Here is a 21298-nt window from a genome sequence, read left to right as displayed (position 1 = left end):
CTATTTCTTTGTTGAGCTGTGCTATCCGTTTACGCAGTCTCCTATTGTGTCTCTGTTGTTTCCATCGGTGCTGCAGGTTAGTTTTGGCTTCCCACATGTGCAGCAACCGGGAGTCTATTGTCTCGAGCCCAGCTGTCGACGAGATCGTTTGCGTCATGCGCTCGATATCCCACCGCAGTTGGTCGGTCCACTGTTCTATATCTGTGATGTCTTCCATCTGTTGCTCATCACGATGTTTGCGTAGCCGATTCCAGTTGGTGATCTTCATTTGTCGACCGGCATTGTGTTCCTGCGTGCCGTCTTCTGCTTCCATGGAAATAATGTAGTGATCGCTTGCCAAGTCTTGCATGGTGTTTGTCCAAGTGACTTTGCGTGTGTTGCACGTGAAAGTAAGGTCCGGCGTCGTGTGAGTGCTGACGCTGTTGCCCTGCCTTGTTGGTGCCGCGGGGTCGGGGACTAGCTCCAGTCCGGCGTATTGCGCCGTTGCCCATAGATGCGTGCCTTTGGGGTGATCGTGCTTGTAGCCCCACGCCGTGTGCACCGCGTTCAAGTCTCCCCCAATGAACAGTTGTTGCCCCTGGGCGATGTCGATTGCCCGTTTGAAGAGGACATGGAAGCGGTGCTGGCAGCATCTGGAACTGATGTAGACGTTGAGTACGAAGATGCTGTTGCGCGTCTTGCGTGGTGGAATTAATTCTACAAGAACGTTTTCGATGTCTCCGATTTTGGTATCGTGTTCGATAGCTGTGTGCGCTCGCTTGACCAGCGTGGTGACGTTTGGTTTCTCCGCCTTGCCTGTTATAGACTGGTACCTCGCGAGTTTGGCGGGACCATTCGTTTCCTGCAGTATGATGACGTCTGGGCGTTCGGGGATCGTTTTCAGGTATTGTTGTAAGTTCACTCGTTTGTTTTGGTAACTTCTGCAGTTCCACTGCCATATCGTGTGTATTTGTTTCGATGGGAGTAGGGCCATGTTTATGTGTTGTTACATGTGTTGCGCCGCTTCCCTATGCGACGGTACGATAATGCTGTTCGCGGTTTCTAGTCTCGACAGTCTGAGGTGAACGCTCTCCAGGCTCCGCTGGATGGTACGCGTGATGGACGCGATGATAGTTTTCTCGAGATTGCTTAGAAGCGAGCCTCGAGTGCATCTATTGGCGCGTCGCGTATCACTGCGCGCGTGCGCTTGGGTCGTGTTGCCTCTGTAAGGGTGGGAGTGGGTCTCCGTTTGGTATCGGATAATTCGACCTCGTCGTGCTCTATGGGTTCCTCTTCTGTTCCCTGCGTGGCCTGAGTGGCCTGTGAGGGAGTGGGTCTGCGTTTAGTGTCGGGGCATACGACTTCGTCGTCATCTATGGGTTCTTGTCGAGCCTCATGCATGGCCTCTGTATGGGTACCGCTTTTCACGGCATGCTGGAGTTGTATGAGGTCTTCTTTCGCGCGAATCTGTACCTGCATGTGTTCTATTTGCTTCTTCAGCGCTTGTATGCGAATTGTGCGATCGCCTTTGAGTGTTGTATCGCGTAGTATCGCGGTACTGCGTGAATTTCCTTGATTTTTTTTCTCCTCTTCTTCTTCTTTCTCCTTTTATTCCCTTTACCCCTTTCCCCAGCACAGGGTAGCCAGCCAGTACTTACACTGGCTAACCTCCCTGTCTTTCCTCCTCTTTGTCTCTCTCTCTCTCTCTTTCAGCGCTTGTATCACCTGTGGTAATTTAGTTACCTCCGTCTCTGTCTTAGCGGGTGTTTTGTCGCCAGCCTTCGCGGTTGGTGCTCGTTTTCCCGTGACCGCATCTGCCCAGCTCACCTTCTCGGTGGTTTCGGTGTCTCTCGTTGAGGTCCTTCTGAGGGTGCGGCTGCGAGACAGGCGTTGCTGCTGCTGCCGGGGGTTTGGGTGCGGCTCCGGGAACAGGAGCGGCCTCGGCTGCGGGTCCTGGATCTCGAGCGGGGCTTGCCAGCGGGGCTGGTGGCTTTCGCGGCCGCCTCCGCTTCCTCGGCGGCTCTGTGTCGTTCCCATTGCCTCTTTGTCACGACGTAGGGGGTTTGTACCTTGCGCGGCAGTTGCGATCCGCCGTCATGTGTTTTCCCCTGCACAGCTTTCAACGTGGGGAGCACTGGTGGTCGGGGCCTGGGTTAAGGGCGTCACAACCACGGCACATTTGTCCTGAGGATTGGGGCACACGTCCACGCGGTGACCGAGTCTCCCGCAGCCGTGACACATGTCGATTTGCTTGCGATACAAGGCGCAGCGAAGGAGGGCGCCGCCGTACCTGACGTAGGAGGGCACTCGCGGTCATTGAAAGGCCACTATGACCGTCTTGGTATTACTCAGCCGTTTGTCTGCCAGGGGGTGGGGGTTGTGTGCGTGAACGATGTTTGTGTGAATGGACTTGGCGCCCTCCTCCAACGGGATTCCCCTGATGATTCCCTTCACCGTGTAGTCGGAGGCCATCTCATAGGCACTGACCTCGTGGCGGCGATCACCGATGGTGATGGCTTCTAATTATCTGTACTTAGCGGCGCGAGTAGCGTGGGGTGCACTCACGACTATGATGTTTTGGCGGTTGTTGGTGCACACCGTGTCCTCCCCTGCTTCTTGCGCCGGTACGTCGGCCGCCCGGTTCCGGTGGCGGCAACGTCGAGGCCTCCTCTTGGTCTTATCACGACCTTGAAATCACTTCTTGGGAGTAGTGGCATTTTACTATTCCTGATCACTTGCTGCTTGACGTTACGCTGTCTTTGACGCGAACGCTGTCGGTCGCCGTTCGCTCCCTCGCCGGTGCGGGAGTGGGCTCCGTTCTGGGTGTTGCTTTGCGCGGCCTCGCGGTTGAATTCGGTCTTGTACCTAATGGTGCACCAACCGTTGCCTTCGAGAAACTTTTCAAGTGAGATGTCCTTGCCGTTCACTTGAACCTGCATCATTGCTTGGGCGAAGCAAGCGCCCGCGTGAGCGAAGGAGCTCGGCGCGTCCCCTCGGTTGGCTGGTGAGCACCAGCGTGCGGACTACTCCGGTGAGGGTTAGCGTAGAGCCGGTCAAAAGCTTCTGTAATTGGGAAGGAAGTCGTTTCCCACCTTGAATATGGTGCCAGTGGAATCTTGGTGACTTGCTGCATACGCTGGTGTTACATGCATGTGGTGAATGACCGATAATCACAGCGAAATTCTTCTTGGGAAAGGGAGCCGACGTGATCGGATTGACGTGATTGATTGCTTTGGAATGCTGCATTGCGGAAAGTAACTCGTTAGTGTCGAGAAAACTAATAATATTTTTTGCAATAATGTGTTCTAGGGCCTTGCAGCAAACTGACGTCAAGGATATGGGTCGGTAATTGTTCACTTGCGTACGGTTCCCATTTTTAAAAACAGGGATTACTATTGCATTGCGCCAGTCTTGTGGAAGTGAATGAGTTTGAAATGACTTCGCAAATATTATCTCTAAGTAAAGGGAAACCCATTCGGCATATCGTTTCAAGAATTCAGTTGGTAGACCATCGGGTTCACTTCCTTTCTTCGCCTTAACGGCTGATAATAACTGGTTCCACTGCGGTCCTCATGTCGCCGTTGATGTATTCGCGTATATTATCACCTTTTTCTGTTGTATAAACAGACTGAAAGAAGCGATTTCCACTTCCGTTTCAAATTTCTGAATTTTTCCGTTTCATATGGATAATGCTGCGTGTTATCCAGAGGTTGCGTTTGCGCATTTTTTTAATACGAGTGGGAACAAAGCGCTCGACGCAAGCTATGATGCTACTTTTAAATCTTTGCCTCAATTGCTCCATAGACTCGCACTTTGATGCCTGCTCGAAATAACTAAACTGTAATTCTAAAAAATAGATGATGGCGGTGTAATCTGCATTTTTAAAGTCTTTTACTTTTACCGGAAGAAACGGTCTCCCTACATTGCACACACTGGTCTGTAAATTTAAAGACAACATTTTATGGTCTGATACGCGCTTAAACATATATAATGCATAATCTATTATGTTGTGCGATAGGGAAACAAGATCCAATAATGGCTTTGACTTTTCTGTAACCCTAGTTGGTTCGTGAAAAATTTCTACTGAGCAATGGCAAAAATTTTATTTCCATGAGCTTTTCTGAGTTAATTGTTTCTGTCTCGACGGGCAATAAACTTTGCCAGTTATTGTGAGGCAAATTAAAGTCTCCAGCCATTATCAGCCTCGTGTTCCTGTTAACGTGGTCAACCAAGAATTCGCTTAGCAGATCCAGAAACGCTGGTGAAGACGCAAGTGGTCTGTATGCTACGCCAATGAAGTAAATTGTTTTCGAATGTAAGCTTACACCATACACTTTCGGGAACATTGCAGTCAATCGTAGAAGCTTGGACGGAATTTTCAACTATGATGGCAGCCCCACCACCTCGTGAATCTCTGTCCCACCTAAAGAATTTGTACCCGGAAGGAACAAAGAAATCACTGCGTATTCCCTCACGTAGCCATGTTTCTGTAAGTGATATTACATGGGGACTATGCGCCAGTAGAATATATTCTAGTTCTGTGACTTTATTAACAATGCTACGGGCATTTTGCACAAGAATTCGTAGCTATGAGTGGGGCGGTTTTCTTGAACTGCTGGCAGAACTATCCGAGTGAAAGGATTCATGCCGGTTATGCGCACTTGCTGTTGGAGTCGTTTCGTATTTATCGATCTTGTCACTCCGGCTTTTATAAAGACGCCGTTCATTTTGCTCTTGATCCCAAACAAACATGCGTCCATTTATCTTTAGTTTATGATACACCAGTGATACGCGTGCCCCCTTAGCTCGGTCCGGTGCACTACTTTCCCATAATTTCTTTCTCGGAAATTATTTTATAAATGAAGTTGAAACACGCACCTCGGAATGAGGAAACTTGTAAGGAGAGGACAATGAATACGAGCCAGAAATATTAGGCCACTATAAGCGAGGAGAAAAGGCTCAGTAGAACACGTGGTATTCTAAAGCAACTTTTGTAAGCAAAATAACGCCCGAACTTTTGCTGATCTCGCACTATCAGCTATTTCCCGGTGGGGAAGTATTTCTGCAGCAGTTACAACTAACGCTACGCAGGTGTATCTGCGAAACATTTTACGTATCTCTCAAAGGTGACGTCTCTAACGTGTGTTTCATTTGAACTCCACATTCTAAAGCACCCTAAGCCATTAAGCTTAGTTAAGGGCACCCACTTACAGGTAGCCATTTTTTGGTTTCGTGTACTTAGCACATACATATGAAACAAAGAAAGAGCCAAAGAACGTCTAAATACATCTTTCAGGATAAGCGAAACATCTAAAGGAAGTCTCAGTTTAAACGTCATTTGGATGTGCACTTCTTGAAGACTTCCTGTAGCTGCGCCAACGGCATGTGAAAAATCTCGGAGCAATATTTTGACAAGGTTTTAAGACGTTTCTTTCTATTTCCAAATAAGTTTGGCATCGCGAGGCTTGGCTTTGGCTCCTTTGATTTCTTTACTATTTACCCGCCGTGGTTGCTTAGTGCCTACGGTGTTAGGCTGCTAAGTATGCGTTCGCGGGATCGAATCCCTGCGACGGTGTCTGCATTTCGATGGCGCCGAAATGCGAAAACACCCGTGTACTAAGATTTAGGTCACGTTAAGGAGCTTCAGGTGGTCCGAATTATTCCGGAGTTCCCCACTACGGCGTGCCTCATAATGAGACCGCGGTTTTGGTTCGTAAAAACCCCATAGTTTAACTTCTTTAGCATTTACCCCCGCTCCTTTTCACTGCGCATCTGCAAACCACTGAGCCCTGCACGAAGAAGGCGTTCAGTTCTTTCGCATCATGCGTGACAGCGGAACTGCTGCGGCGGCGCACAAGCGAGACACGCGGTCGGCTTTGTGATATGTAGCGGGCTTTCATCAAACGGGGAGAAAATTAAGTCACGTAATAAGCATCGCGCCACAAACAAAATAAAATTATATGTTTTTCACCAAATGTTAGGAAGAGGAAATCCGATGCACAAATGTATGTACAACTATTTACATGGGGGAAAAGTTAGTGGTAATCACGCCGGCTAAAACAAAGGTCACAGCTCCAGGAGACAGTCTATAACTTTCTCTTCGTCTCCCACTTGCGCGCACGGTCCTATCCAAATGCACCGTAACAATATGTTCTAATACATAGTGTTGACAAAAACTATGTATGTATGTATGTATGTATGTATGTATGTATGTATGTATGTATGTATGTATGTATGTATACGTGTGTGTGCGTGCGTGTGTGTGCTGTGCGCGGCGATCATAATGTTGTTCCGGGGCATACGTCCGTGGCGCGCAATTGGACCTGCCCGGAGTGGAGCTGCGCTGGCAGCCGTGTGGCATTCAGAGTTCGAATGCGACCTACAGTAAAAGTGGTCGTCTGCCTGACTTACTCTCCGAGAGACTCAGGTGGCCGTCGGGGCGTCAGAAGCCACGGCCCTGAGTGTTGGAGCTCAACGTGAAGCCAGCTGGTGGTTCTTGGAGATAGGCACCGAGGGTTTTCATTCCGTTTGTCGTTCTTATTTTGCTGTCGCGATTTGTTCAGCATTTGATCGCTTAGTAGTTTCTTGCTGCAAAGGGTTACCGCTTTGCTCCAGTGCAGCGCTTTACGGCGGTTTTACTTTCCTGCCTTATTTGCTCGTTTCTCTTGGTGACCCGTTCTTCGGCAGGCAAGGCTGCTTCGGACTGCGGTGAGCTGCGACACGACCAGACTGCCACGTCAAATCATATTGCTGAGTTCTGTGGAGAGACGGCCCAGCTCGAGAGCGCCATGCGCACGGCTCACGAATGTAGGCAACCGTACATAATGAAATTGACATAGGGGGTTGCAACGTTAACCGGAAACGATTCCCAGAAGTCTGTCACGGACTTCCTCGGCGAACTTTTTGTTTACCGGACCGTTTCCACTGTCTCAGAGCAGGACTTGCTCTCACGCATACTGTCCGTTACTCTGCGCGATGCCCCAGCACGTTGGATGCGTCTGTAGAGCCCATTCCAGCCCCAGGAACACTTTGCCTTTGTTCTTCCGGTCACTGTTCCTGCCGGCCGATTATACATCCGCTGCGAGCTGGACACCCGAACACAGCACAGGGACCAAAGTCTGCTCGAATATGTTCGGGTCACCCAGGAGCTCTTCCGACGCGCTGATGCGAACGCCATCGAGGGCGCAGAGGTTATGCGGCGCTGCCATCCTCGCTATCGACATACAACCGTGCTTGCGTTACAGAGCGCATACTGCCGTGCGCCTGAATATATTCGCGATAAAAACTGTCTACTTATTGCCCTGGGTTGAGAGTGCCCACGCTTTTTGGTGGTGGTTTTATAGTGCGCGATAGCCTGGTACTCCATTTCGAAAGTTGTGGCTTACGAATTACATAGGTGGGTGATTTATTTCCGTCTGCCGTGGCCATCTACCCTGTGCAAAGCACTAAGGACTACGCTGCCGTTCAAAGTACTCGTCACTGTACAGAAATTTACCATCGCGGATGTGCAAGGACGACAGCTGGCGCACACGTCGGAGCCATTTGCAGCCTTATTCGCGGAGAAACCAGGCTGCACTCCTGCTCGTTGACACGCGCGATAAAAGACCTCGCAGCTGCAACCCAAGGTCAATGGGCGTGCGCCAGTGGGCACTGGACGTGGCTCTCCAGTAAATGATGGACACCAGTGTACTGGGACCGTCTCAGGTACACTGCGCCTCCCCAACTGTCCGAGCGCCAATAAGGACGGCACGTGACGTTTGTGCGTGCATCGCTGCGTGCGTCGATGTTTCAGCGATGACGCCGTCCGAAGCAAATTTTTTCCCTAAAATGCTAAAAAAAGAGCAACACAAAAGCGAGGATGCGCCCGTACCACCATCCGCTCTATGCCACGAAATAACGCCAATTTTAAAGTAAATAAAAAGGAGGTTCTATTGGAACCCCCCATAAGTTTACATTGAAATACAATTAGAAATTAAAAAAAAAGGTTTCGGAGGCTAAATCGGCGAAGAGACTGAGGTTTTCAGCCGTAGGTTTTGTATAAAAGGCCGAATGGTATGCGTTTTCGATGATAACAGGCGTTGTCTTCCTAATTTCTGTGATGCTCGGCAGTGATCCGCTGTCTCGATTCTGCAAGTTTATTTCCTATATGTATAGGCTGTGCTGTTGACGCCGATGATGAACATAGGTGCGGCTTGACGCAGCATTTCTGCTCGTGCTCGAATACGGCTTGTCATGTGCTGTTCGGACTCCAGCAGCCGTGGCTGGGAGACCTATCTTATCAGGCCGCTAAAGTTAAAGAAATAATTTGAAGCGCTGACAACACGAAATTAAAATGCACAGTAAAGGGAAATGATGGTGAAAATAAAATAATAATTCAAGATAAAACTATGATGTAAGGTTGAATCATAGATTTGTTATGACCACTTGGTACGGGGCAAACCTCACCATAGTTAACGTACGTAATCAGTACAAATGGCAAGTAACAGGCATGAAAATGCATCACGAGAAGAAAACGAAGAAGTGCTAAAGTGAGTAAGACAATCGATGGATGGATGGATGGATGGATGGATGGATGGATGGATATTATGTGTGTCCCCTTTGGAACGGGGCGGTGGGTTGCGCCACCAAGCTCTTGCTATTATACTACCTAATGTCCGACCCAACGTTACTAGACTAGCTTCAGTTTTAAAACTCGGCGCCGTTGCGCGGAACCGCCACCCGCCCGCGCCTTCGTGGCGCTGCAGTCGCGCCCGGCTTCACTTCCTCACTAGCCGGCTACGCGGGCGGGCCGGACGAAGCGCGCGGTGCAGCGTATTGTGTGGTTCGTTGTTGAAGGCGAATTTCAGCAAGCATGTAATCCGCGAAACTGTAGCTTTCGCCGAGTTTGTTGAGAATATAAGCAGACGATGCCGACGTGCTGCGCACCTGGCTGCATAGGCGGCTATCGGAACGATGTCGACAGTTCGGCGCGCTGCTTTTTCTGTGCCGCCAGCAATGCGACGCTTCGCTCGGCGTGGAACAGAGCGATTCTGTTGTTGTTGTTGTTGTTGTCCTGAGTGGCCGTGGCACATACCCACAGTGGGGGATTGGCCAAGAATCGGGCGGTTTAATTAGGCGCCTAAAATAATAATGATAACAAGGGAGTTAACAATTTGGGCGTGTGAGTTTAAAAGTAAACGTTTTGTGTTTGGAGAAAAAAAGAAATAATCAGATGAAAACCGGGTATAAGATAACAATAATAATAATAATAATTAATAAAAGATAAGAAATAAAAGAAAGCTATGGTTGGGAGGGAGAACGATCAATCTAACATGGAAATCGATTAGTTTCAATGAGGTAATTTTGGATCGCCAAGCAAACATTTCTGTTGCTGAACCCAACAATGGAGGCTCCAAAAGATAGGATCACAGGCACTGATAAACTCAGACCAATAGAGCGAAGCGGGATTTCGAGTAGTCGTTTTCTTATAATAGAAAAACGTCTGCAAGACAACAAGAAATGGTCGATCGCTTCGCCACAGAATGAGCACAGTGGTGAGGGGACCAGACCAGACCAGTGGAGGTAGAAGTTCAATGCAGGTATACGGCAGCGCAGCTTCGTGATGGACACTTTAATTTTCCGTGTTCGGCAAAAATCTCTGTTCCAAGGGTGCAGGAGATGTCCGTACTCCACAGAGTTAGTAATTTCGGAGCCTGATACTGACTGTATAATGATACTCCTGCGAAATCTAGCTGCAGTTACATAAGCAGTCAAAGGGCAGCAAGGAAGAATCGGGCCACTTATCGATGCCTTGGCTAGAGAGTCTGCAATTTCATTAATGATTAGTCCTTTATGGCCGGGCACCCAAATCAAACGCACGCTTCTCAAGTAACCAGGTACCAATGATTGAAATGTCCTCATCACGCGAGAATCACTAGAAGCAGTAAGGGATGAGCACAATGCTAAAGAATCAGTAACTATCACGGCTGACGTAATTGATGGTCCTAATTTGCGTAATGCTAGCACCACGGCCATGAATTCGGCTATTCCTTGTGCCGACCGGCACACGCGCTCGTGCCACTGCTCCTACGTTCATCGTCGTCTTCCACAGCTGGCTGCGTTGCCGTTCATCATTCCAGCGTAGAATTTCACTTCTGTCATCTAATGGGGAGGCCGCGTTTACGGTGGGAGGGGCCATTGCTTAAGGCAGTATGAGCCACTCATTGTCTTACGTAACGGATAGATTTAATTTCTGAAGAAACTTAATTTTGAATAATCGCAAATCGGGCGAAAGCAGCTAATCACGCCTCCGAGCAAACTCGAGACGTCGAACGCAAGCGACAACGGCGGACTACGGGCATATCGTCAGTGACGTCGTTCTCTCTGTCGCAGCCGATTGTGTGTGTTACCGCATAATTAAGAAATACTTTAATGAATCCTCTAGATTAACCCAGTGATAAACACGGGCCGCACGTTTCAGCTTCGCTGGTTAACCATCTTCACGGAGTGGAAGAGCAGATGATATTTTTGTGTGTGTGTGTGTGGCTTGTGTGTTCAAAGACTGACCTCATCTTTCTTTTTGTTGCGCTTCTTTGGCGTGGCGAGAAGCCTCGGTGGGGATGAAGATCATCCTAATCACACCCTTTGGCCAAATGTTCAGGCTTCTGAGCCTAAACTGCGCGAAACGTTAAGACGGCAGGAAAAAACACAGCTTCCGCGCTTCGCTCTATGCGTTTCTTTCTTTCGTGCAGTTTACCCTTATTACAGTATGAACCAACTTGCCCGATAAATCTTATTGCTGTAGGTGGATACCGCTTTCTCATGGTATCACTAATTCGGACAAGGGAGAACGCTAGCGAGCGTGAAACACGCGCCAACTGCCCGTCCGCACGGGCTGAAGGCTGCGGCGAGGCGTCTGCAGTGGAGCCCGATGGAACGGCGCTGCCATCTGGCGGCTGTCACAGAAGTGGCGACACCGGCTGTAAGCGCGCGGGCGGAGAGTTTTACAACTGAAGCTAGTCTAGTAACGTTGGTCCGACCTAGGTTAAAAAAGAGAAAAAGAAACACCATGAACTCCCACAACCAAATTTTCTGACCCCCTATTGCGAACATTGGTTTTGTACGTCTCCGTTTTTTGTTTCCCTACTTTTCTTCCCCCAATCTTCCAATCGTCCCTTACTAATCCCTATTGCGGACATGTTCACTTTTCCACTGCTCTCGCTCAATCCAAGGGCTTCAAGGAGACCAGTGGCACTAAAATCGACCGCAGGGTAGACGTCTGCCCATTCCAGTAAAACATGCTCCATCGTTTCCCTATCTTTACTGCAGCAAGCACGTGCTTCTTCCTTCTTATATATCGCTTTATAGGTGCGCGTTCTAAGGCATCCCGATCTCGCTTAGAAAAGTAATGAGCTTCCCTTTCAGTTGTCGTAAATTGTTCCTACCATGATTTCGTTTTTCCTCTTAAGTAGTTACTCATGGCAGGTTTTTTTCCATTGCCGCCACCCATGAGATTATTTCAGCCTCTTTGACTTTCCGCTTGACCTTCTTTGTTGCCGTGTTGCCCAACCTACAGGCCGTATACTTGCTGGTAAGCTTCCTAGTTCTTTTCCTCCACTGTGAGCCAATGTTTTCCTGTACATATGACTCAACACTCTCCTAGCCCATTTACTTTGTTCCAGGTTCCTCAGTCGTTCTTCATAATCGATTTTACTGTGAGCTTCTCTCACTTCAAAACTTGTCCAGCCCATACAAACCTGCACAGCTTCATTTGTAGCCTTCCCGTGAGCGCCCAATGCAAGGCGTCCCGCTGACCTTTGGTTCCCATCGAGTCTTGATTGTATTCTTGATTTAAATCAAACAACCGCATTTCCAAAAGTAAGTCCTGGAACCATTACACCTTTCCACATACCCCGGAGCACCTCGTACCTATTGTATCCCCAGAGCGCTCTGTGCTTCATTATGGCTGCACTGTAAAAAATTGCGTTTTTTTTACGGCAGATATGCCGTAAAATATGCCAAATCTATACCGTAAATTAGAAAGCAGTGCCACCACTGTTAAAAAGCTTCGAGAGCCTGGAGAGGGACGAAGAGAGAGGAGTTTAGAGAGAAGAAGGACGAGCTGCGCGGATGCTCATTGGCGCGCCGGCCGTTCGCAGCGCGCGAAACGCGCATGCGCAAAGGCATTAGCGCGCTCTGTAGAAGGCAAGACGCACGCTACAGCAACTTCGGCCGTCCCGACGGCTTTGGAGCCAAGTGGAAATCGTAACAAGTGCACACAAAGAAGAACGGTTGGGCGCCTTGTAAGTGCAGGTAGGTCGAGCCATTATGCACGGGTCAGTGGTGTTCTGCGAAGCGTATGCGATCTTGTTTGAGTGTTGAGCTAGCGGTTGAGCTTGCCAAGTCTGCGGTGTCGCCTGCGGAACGCTTCCGCACCACTCTTCGGCTTCGCCATGTTTGCTTTCTCCCGCTTTTGATTTAAACGGGTTTGGCACATTCATTGACTTGCGCACGTGGTAGTGCTGTTGCAAATTGTTCGCTATCCAGTCTGAGCACTACACGTGATGCAGTGCTCTTCGTCACTTTTGCATGCTTTCGTGAGCCCGCTGCCGCCTTTGTTGTGAGCGTTGTGGCCTTGTTCGCAGATCGCGGCGCGGCGGCGGAAGCGGGCGTTGCAGCGCCATTGGGGAAGTCGAGGTGGTTCACGTTGCGGCTTCCTCAACTATGTTTCTCTTCTCCGCCCGTCACCGCAAGAACTCTGGACGTTCTCTCTTTGGTGTGCTCGCATGCCACGGACTGTGTGCGACCCATTTGCAGCCATGTCTATTGTAAGACAGGTTGATTTGATTTGAGGACACACCGCTTTCTCCCTGCATAATCGCAGCAGGTACGTGCATTCAACGTATATTTGGCATTTCGTTGGCTATAAATGGTGCCAAAAAGCTTCAATTTTTATTGGATAAAGAAGTTATAATGTAGCAGCCGTATAGCCCCGAGTGTTTTGATGATTTACCTTAACGAATTACATGAGGCACTTGCAGTTATGGGCTGACCTATTACACTGCCATGCTACAGAAAGCAGGCCGTAGTGATGATTTCACTGTTGTACAGGCCTCTTTTATTTACGGAACGGCAGACCAATAAAATTTGGTGTTCACAGTCTAGTTATTGAGAAAAGAAGTCAATATAATGCGAAATGAACGTTAAGACGGTGTAATAAACTAAAGTATGTAACTTTTGTTCTCTGTTTTATACCAAGTATAGTGATCGGAAAATTAGGGCTAGTTATTGTTTTAGACTGGGGCATTTTTGGAAATATCTAACGCAAGCACCTAGTTCGAAATATTAGGCTGGAAATGTTGGTGCCAAGTACATCAGCACTGCATATGGTTCTACAACTGAGACCTCCATATACAAGGGTTTACAAACCAATATGGAATGTTGGTATACTTGAAGCCGATATTTCAAGGCAAGTGTTTTAAACCGCATGCTCTCTCTCTTGAATTTTACAAATATTGACTTACAATAAATATTCACTGGGACCATTTCTATAATTTCCACATAAGCCGTGAAACCTGTGATGAAAAATATAACTAATGACTTCCTGTGAATATCCTATGCTGACAGTATGTTAGGGTCTCATTATGTTAACGACAGAGCTTACTACACAACAGCCAAAATTAATATTTAGTACTCGGTTTTCTCAGGACAGTTCAGCAACAAAATGCTGCCAATATGTGTTATTATTCCCTTTAAACAGTGATCTTCGTGTGTACCATGTAGGGAAGTATGAGCATGCTATATAGTTAATTTGACTGAAAACAAGTGAAAGAGCATACATTTGATCACTGAGCCTGTTTTTTTTTTTGGCTCTATGCAAAATTTTTGTCGCTGAATTGCAGTTTTAATGTTCTTCCACATATTTCATATAGCAGTTCCATGGGTTACGCAGTCTGCCAACTACATGGACATATCCTTAATATTCAGTTCATTTTCGGGTTGCTTTCTGTTATTCGGTATGCTGCCAGAGAGCCAGTATCTGCATTTTTAATGTGCCAGCAGTCTTCACAAGTAACTGTATAGCAATGGCTTGTAAACCGCTAACTGTATGCAAATGAGTCATAGTCAAGTATTAAAAAAAATTGGGTCAAATTTGTCGCAAATTTATGTCTTTGAATGGGTATGCATATGGTAGACGCTCTTTTTGTTCGAGGATGCCTATAGTTTCACTTCTCTTTATTTAAATACTCTTGATAACTTTGCCCAAAATAGTTTTCAAAAGCCATTTATAGTTTCTTTCCTGCAAGACTATTTTGTGGTTTAAAGAAAACTAAAGACCTGGTGGTTTAGGAACAAGTGGCACACAACACTCAGTGAAAATTAGAAAGTGCCCTAGAACGTAACTTTTGGAATGCATATACTTTGCATACGACTGGTAAAGAACAGTTGATGCAGCAGTCAGCCCTATCATGTAAAAGTGACAAGTACTCTTTTCATTTTGTTTAGGTGATGACATCTGGATGCCTGAAGAGTACCTATTGCTTGTTGATGGCCATGTTGTGGCAGCAGCAAAGATGTTCAAGCAAGCATTCCGCATGCTGTTTGCAGCTTACTGCTGCTTCCACATTTGTTATGCAGAGAAGGCGTCATGCACACTTGAATTCATACAAAGGTACATTTGATTTTCTCGGCCACGGCGGCCGTATTTCGATGGGGGTGAAATGCGAAAACACCCGTGTGCTTAGATTTAGGTGCACGTTAAAGAACCCCAGGTGGTCAAAATTTCCGGAGACCTCCACTACGGCGTGCCTCATAATCAGAAAGTGGTTTTGGCACGTAAAACCCCAAATATTATTATATTTGATTTTCTGTTTATGCTTGTATTTGTTTTACATCATGCGCATTAATAGCATATATTATACTGGCCTTAAAAAAACGAAACTGTATACAAGCACCTTTAACAGTGCTGTGGATATTGTAAATTCAGTGTCCTAGCTTGATAAAAGAAATTGACGGTAGTTGGCAGCAGGAACCAGCAGACATTGCTTCTGTGTAATCAAAAATAACACTGGACGATATGAAGCTTAGTCCACTTTTTTCAGCTTCATAGTACACGTCTGTAAAGCTGAAAAATGTTGAGGCCTAAGTTTCAAATTACACAAAAGTAATGCGTTCCGGTTCCTGCTGCGAGCTACCATCAATTATTGGAGTTATTTGGAAGGTCAAGCTGTTCCCATATTTATAGCAGCGAGATTTATATTCAGTTTTCAAGCCCCCAAGGTAATAAGCAGGTCTAAAATATCCATAGGTAAAATGTGTTCACATTAAAGAATAAAAGCACTTTAGAGATTTGTTGCATCTAAAAGCAAAACCCATCTGTGGCTTTTTTCTATGATGAAAGTCAGTCAGACCTCCCACGTGCACCTTACACCAGATGCACCTGTATGATAAAGTCAAAAGTCACATCTCCTGGGTGTTAGGTGGAGAAACGGTGCACGAAAATCGGGGACAAGACGAGAAGTACACAGCAGGCGTTGTCGGTTACTAGATTTTTTTTGCACAGTTTCCTATTCAACTTTCTCATAAAACAACTTGTCCAACTTTGAATCCTTTCGTAGGCTGGTGTTCTTTAAAACAAAAAAAAATGTATTATTTGTATGTCATGCTTGAAATCAGCGCGAGCTGTGGCATTAAAAATATTCCAGATTATCCGAATCATTTCTTTATTGCCGTTATATATAGGCTTTATTGCAATTTTGCCTGCCTTCTCTTTAATGGGGGGGGGGGGTGGCATTTAGGGCATTTTCGGCATAAACCCAGACCGTGGACGGAAGGGCAAAAAAGGAAATGTGGCGGTCAGCAAGAAAGTTCTTGCCTTGGTGCAGCGCATTACTGAGTGTGAATGGAATGTCCAGGTAAGTCTGCCCCATATACCTGCCTTCTCTGTTTTGTGCTTTGAAAATATGTTATAAGTCATTCTACCTTTCATAAAATGCAAACCACTCTTTTCAAGAGCACTCACATTCTGTGTAAGCACCTCTTTATAGCATTTGGAAGCCCACTGAGTCATTTTTTTTTACTTTGCCCCACAGCATGGACTAGTTGACCACACGCAGGGATACTTTTTCGTCTGCCAAGCAGCCCAGAACCTTACAATGCGAACTACAGAAATGGTTCCCTTTCACCAAGTCATCTACACAAGAAATAATTTTAAAGCTACGTGAAGTGCAATAAAGTGTTTTGAAATATTTGTTGTTCATTATAAAACATCACTGGATGTTTCCCAGTGTAAAGTTTTCATTCTGTATCAGTGGTGCTTCAAAACGTGAGCTGGCCATTACAATAAGTTAAGCTCCTCGCTTACTTTATTTGTATTTGATCCGTTGACAGGGCTGATATTTTGTAGCGATGCCTTTTCTGATTCTGTACTTTTTCGTGCTTGGCCATTGGTCAGAGCGACGGTGTGCCCTCATTATCAATAGGATCAGACAGCCATTTGTGGTGGATTATAAGAATAGCAAAGAATAAGGCATCGCTACAAAATAGTGGCCAGGAGTATGGTGCCCCTAATTACCTGCAAATTACTGGCAGCTGTCTCAGTATATTGCATATTTTCTCTGATGCGGTATTTGCACTGCATTGGTGCTTAGTTGTGTTGCACCCTATTTCAGCTTCAGTCAGTAAGTGCGATATATCTTGTTGCAGGAAGGGGAGAGTTCCGCATCCCGACTACCCTGACTAGAACATTCAGATTTGGAACAGTCAGACCGCGTGAAACAAGCGATTAAAAGTAAAGCATGCGAATATATTGTTTTTAAGCGACACTATGTTCAATATTGAAATTAAAGATGCAGTTGTGCAGCGTCTAGCTTCATTTTCGCCGGCGGAATTGATGCCGTAACGGTGGTATTTAATAGCAAAGTAAAACAACTGACGAGTGATTTTCAGCAGGAACTGTAAAATTTACTGGCGGTACCCGTAAAAAAAAATTACGGGTCTGCGTTATTTTTACTGGAAAGGTGTGAATTTCACGGGCAAGGCCCGTGACTAAGAATAACTGAGATCCGTAATTTTTACGGGAACAAGTTGGCAGCCAAAACTGACGGTCGAATTCCCGTAAAAACAACGGACAATTTTTTACAGTGTGCATTTCTTTTCCCCTTTACTGTTACTGTTTTTTCCTGTGTTTCCATATATCTATTGCCATCGTTTATCCATATACTAAGGTATCTATACTAAGGTATTACCAGTACTCCCGTACGGGGCAGAAACCTGGAGGCTTAGGAAAAGGGTTCTACTTAAATTGAGGACGACGCAACGAGCTATGGAAAGAAGAATGATAGCTGTAACGTTAAGGGATAAGAGCAGTTTGGGAGAGAGAACAAACGCGAGGGAATGACATCTTAGTTGAAATCAAGAAAAAGAAATGGGCATGGGCAGGACATGTAATCAGGAGGGAAGATAACGGATGGTCATTAAGGGTTACGGACTGGATTCCAAGGGAAGGGAAGCGTAGCAGGGGGCGGCAGAAAGTTAGGTGGGCGGATGAGACTAAGAAGTTTGCAGGGCCAACAAGGCCACAATTAGTACATGACCGGGGTAGTTGAAGAAGTATGGGAGAGGCCTTTGCTTTGCAGTGGGCGTAACCAGGCTGCTGCCACTGATGATGATGATGGTACTTATATTGTCGCAACCTCAAATACAGGGGTCGTAGAGCGCTATTCAGGAAGCTCAGCGGCGGGTCGCCTTTTTCATACCTAGCGCCGCTACGACTTCTTATTCACTGCGCCTTGACAAAAACGCTCATGCCTACACTCGTTGACCTCTTCTTCATCGGAGTACTGGCGCGGCATTTGTATCCCTCAGAAGCAAGCATCCTCCCGATGCGCAGTGCAAGCGGGACAATGGGACAGAGTAGAACAGCACAGTCACACACACAAAAAACAACAACGAGAACAACAACAAAAAAAAGCAGGAGTTACGTCGACAGATACGGCTTCGTCCGTACCACATGCACCACTTCGGGTAAGTACTTGCAGCGACTGGAGCTATTGTCACTGTCGGGAACGACCTCGTAATTCACGTCGCTCAGGCGGCGGATTACTCTGTACGGCGCAAAGTACCGTCTTAGGAGCTTTTCGAAGACCATACTTTGTCGCCGGGAGTGTAGAAAAAAACGGACCTATGTCGAAGGTCGTACTGTTTCGCATCTTGGTCTTGCTGAGTGCCGGTACGTACGCGGGCAAGCTGTCTTGGCTTCTTCGGCGCGCTGGGTGAATACGTCAACGTCGGTAAGTATGTCGTCAAAGTCGTGCGGCAGCATGGCTTCCAGCGTTGTCGTAGTTTTGCGACCATGGACCAAGCTGAACGGTGTCATTCCAGTAGTTTCCTGTCGAGCGGTATTGTAGGCGGAGGTAACGTAACCCAAAATCTGATCCCAGTTCTAATGCTCTACGTTGACATAGATGCAAAGCATGTCTGCGAGGGTCTTATTAAGACGCTCGGCTACCAACTGGCCCAGATTTCAACCCTTCGGTTATTCAGTTCGTCCGGGGATGATATGCGGTTGTTTCCTGGTAGCTTGTACCACTGATTCTTAGAACCGAGTGAAGGAGTTCGGCAGTGAACCCCTGTTTCCCTGTCTGTGATGACTACCTTTGCAGTGAACCCGTGAAGTTCCCCTCCCCTGTCTGTGATGACTACCTTTGGGGCGCCGTGCGTAAGGGCCATGTTTTCAATGAAAAAATGAGCTGCTTCAGCTGCTGCACCCCGCTGTGTAGCGATTGTCTCCGCGAAGCGCGTCAGGTAATAGGTGACAACAATGATACATCTGTTGCCAACTGTAGAAGCTGGAAATGGGCCCAGGAAATCCATTCCAACGTGGGCAAAGGGCTGGCCTCGTATACCTCGACAGGATGTAAGAGACCTGCAGGCTTGCCGGGAGGCGCTTTGTGTCTTTGGCAGTCCGCAAAAGTTTGAACGTGATGCTTTACAGTAGCGGGTAGCTTCGGCCAGTAATACTTCCGTCGGAGTCGGGACAATGAAGAAACACAAAACCAAGCTTTGCGAGCACGCGAGCACGGCGCATTATCAACTCGGTAATTAAGCCATCGGTTACAGAATATACAATGCCAGACTTGAAAATCTTAGGAATATCTATGGAGTCCTTAGTCTCGTCGTTTAACTCATACTTCTGTACGATTGGCCAAGCAATATCTAATAACGTACCTCTTGTTTCAGCCATTACTTACCCAGAAAGGTCGACAAACTCATTTGGTTTTGTGGACATTACAGCGGAGGAGATAGTGTCTGTAGTTAACGGCATGCCATTCAAACACTCTACTGGTCACGATGGAATATCCACAGTGGCCTTAAAGCATTGTATTGATATACTGTGCATGCCATTAGAAAAAATATTCAATCTCTCTTTCTATACTGCTACATATCCAGATTTACTAAAGATCGCTAAAGTTATTCCAGTTTACAAAAAAATATTGCCAGCACGGTTTTCGAGCTAAAAGATCGACAAGCACAGCGGTATTAGCTCTGTCTGACTACATAAATTCTAACTTGAACAACAACAAAAGTGTCCTAGGCATATTTCTAGATGTGAGGAAAGCGTTTGACACTGTGGATCATGACATACTGCTAAATAAGTTAGAATGCTATGGTTTCCGAGGTCTAACTCTTCAATTTTTCCGCAGCTATCTCAATAACAGAAAACAACTAGTTTCCATTGCAGATACCAAATCCGACGTTTCTGACATTGTTACAGGGGTCCCACAAGGGTCAGTACTAGGGCCAATATTTTTTTCTTTATTTGTAAACGATCTTCCTGATACCTTAGAAAACTTCTCTGCTGTGATGTATGCAGACGACACTGTTCTACTTTGTGCGCTAGACTCCTTGGACAAAACATTTCAAGTGGCTAATAATGAACTTCGGAGTGTTAACCAGTGGTTCGCGTCAAATAAGCTAACTCTGAATATCAAGAAAACTAAATATATTCTCTTTACTTCTTCGTGGAAAGCACCACTAAAAGACTGTCATTCGCTTTCTCTAAACCATAATATCCTTGAGCGGGTGAGTTCAATTCTATACTTGGGTGTCACACTAGACGAGCATCTTCATTGGAAGCCTCACATTGCATTGCTGTGTAAAAAGTTGAGCAAGGCTTGTTTTATGCTGTATAAATGCCGTTATTACTTCGACACTGCCACTCTGAGAACAATTTACTTTAGCATATTCCATAGCCATCTATCCTACTGTATTGCATCTTGGGGTAATACGTACGTTTCATACGTTGAACCTATCATACTTCTTCAAAAAAGGGCCTTGCGATTTATAACTTTTTCGGACTACAATGCTAAATCAATGCCGCTGTTTCAAAGTTTAAATATACTGACTTTTCATTTATTACTGAATCATAAAACTATATTGCATACTCATAACAGCATAACCACTAACTGTCCTTTGAGCGTATCACATTTTTTACATTCCAGAAGCAATACACGCAGCGCACTTAAGGGAAATTTTCTCTTGCCAAAAATGCATAATGTATATGGAAGGCGAAGGTTAAGCAACACTGGAGCACTCCTATGGAACAGCTTGCCAACAGAAGTAAAACAAGCAAAAAGTTTTTCACTATCAGTGAAAACCCATTATCACTCATTACTATTATCTGCATAGTTTTAATCTGGATTGTGTACACATGTTTACCCTTTTCACTTGCAGTGTATAATTTACTAAATACAAATTCCTTTCTGTCGGTTTCTCGCAGCTAATACACGTACCCTGCCTTGTGTTCTAATTGAATGTTTATGTATATATGACTTAATTATACTTCTTCGTATTGATGTTAAGATTGTGAATTATTAACTGGCATGGATCCCAACTAGCCTTGAGCTAGGGATCCAGATGTCCTGTACAACATTTCCTGTGTAATTTCCATTTTGAAAAGCGAAAAAAAAGAAAAAAAACTGCTTCGGGCGCCGCGAACAAGCAGCCATGTGGGCAGCACCACACACACACACAAAAAGACAATAAGAAGAAAAGCAGTATAATGCACACATTATTTTGCGCCATGGAACCTTCGATTAGGTTGGTAAGAAATCTGAACCGCACTTACAATTATTATCTGTTTCGAGAGCACCTCACTTTAGTTTGTAGGCGAAAAATAAGTTTACACAAATTTGTACTCTTAAACATTCAATATCCGGCTGATCAACGGCGTCCCTTTCACGCGCAGAGAACCCGAAAATGCGCGGTCAAAGTAGCCCAAACGCCCCCATTACGTCGCTTGAGCGCGGCCGCGCGTAAAAATAGCCGCGCGACGGAAGCT

At 46.3% G+C, this 21298-nt stretch overlaps 1 protein-coding gene and 1 long non-coding RNA gene across 23 annotated transcripts in view; one reads left to right on the top strand and one right to left on the bottom strand.

Annotated features, from left to right (window-relative positions):
• Nucleotides 1–21298, bottom strand: part of LOC135910907 (inversin-like) — a 686529-nt gene that overhangs the window by 6730 nt on the left and 658501 nt on the right. The window lies entirely within an intron of this gene.
• Nucleotides 12343–16199, top strand: LOC139055335 (uncharacterized). Its single transcript, XR_011511679.1, has 4 exons — nt 12343–12844; nt 14464–14629; nt 15756–15872; nt 16050–16199. It is a non-coding gene; the product is annotated as an uncharacterized lncRNA (long non-coding RNA).

The sequence above is a fragment of the Dermacentor albipictus genome, chromosome 2 (genome assembly GCF_038994185.2).
Source record: "Dermacentor albipictus isolate Rhodes 1998 colony chromosome 2, USDA_Dalb.pri_finalv2, whole genome shotgun sequence".
In the NCBI taxonomy this organism is placed as follows: domain Eukaryota; kingdom Metazoa; phylum Arthropoda; class Arachnida; order Ixodida; family Ixodidae; genus Dermacentor; species Dermacentor albipictus.
This window is presented reverse-complemented; position numbering and strand designations above follow the sequence as displayed.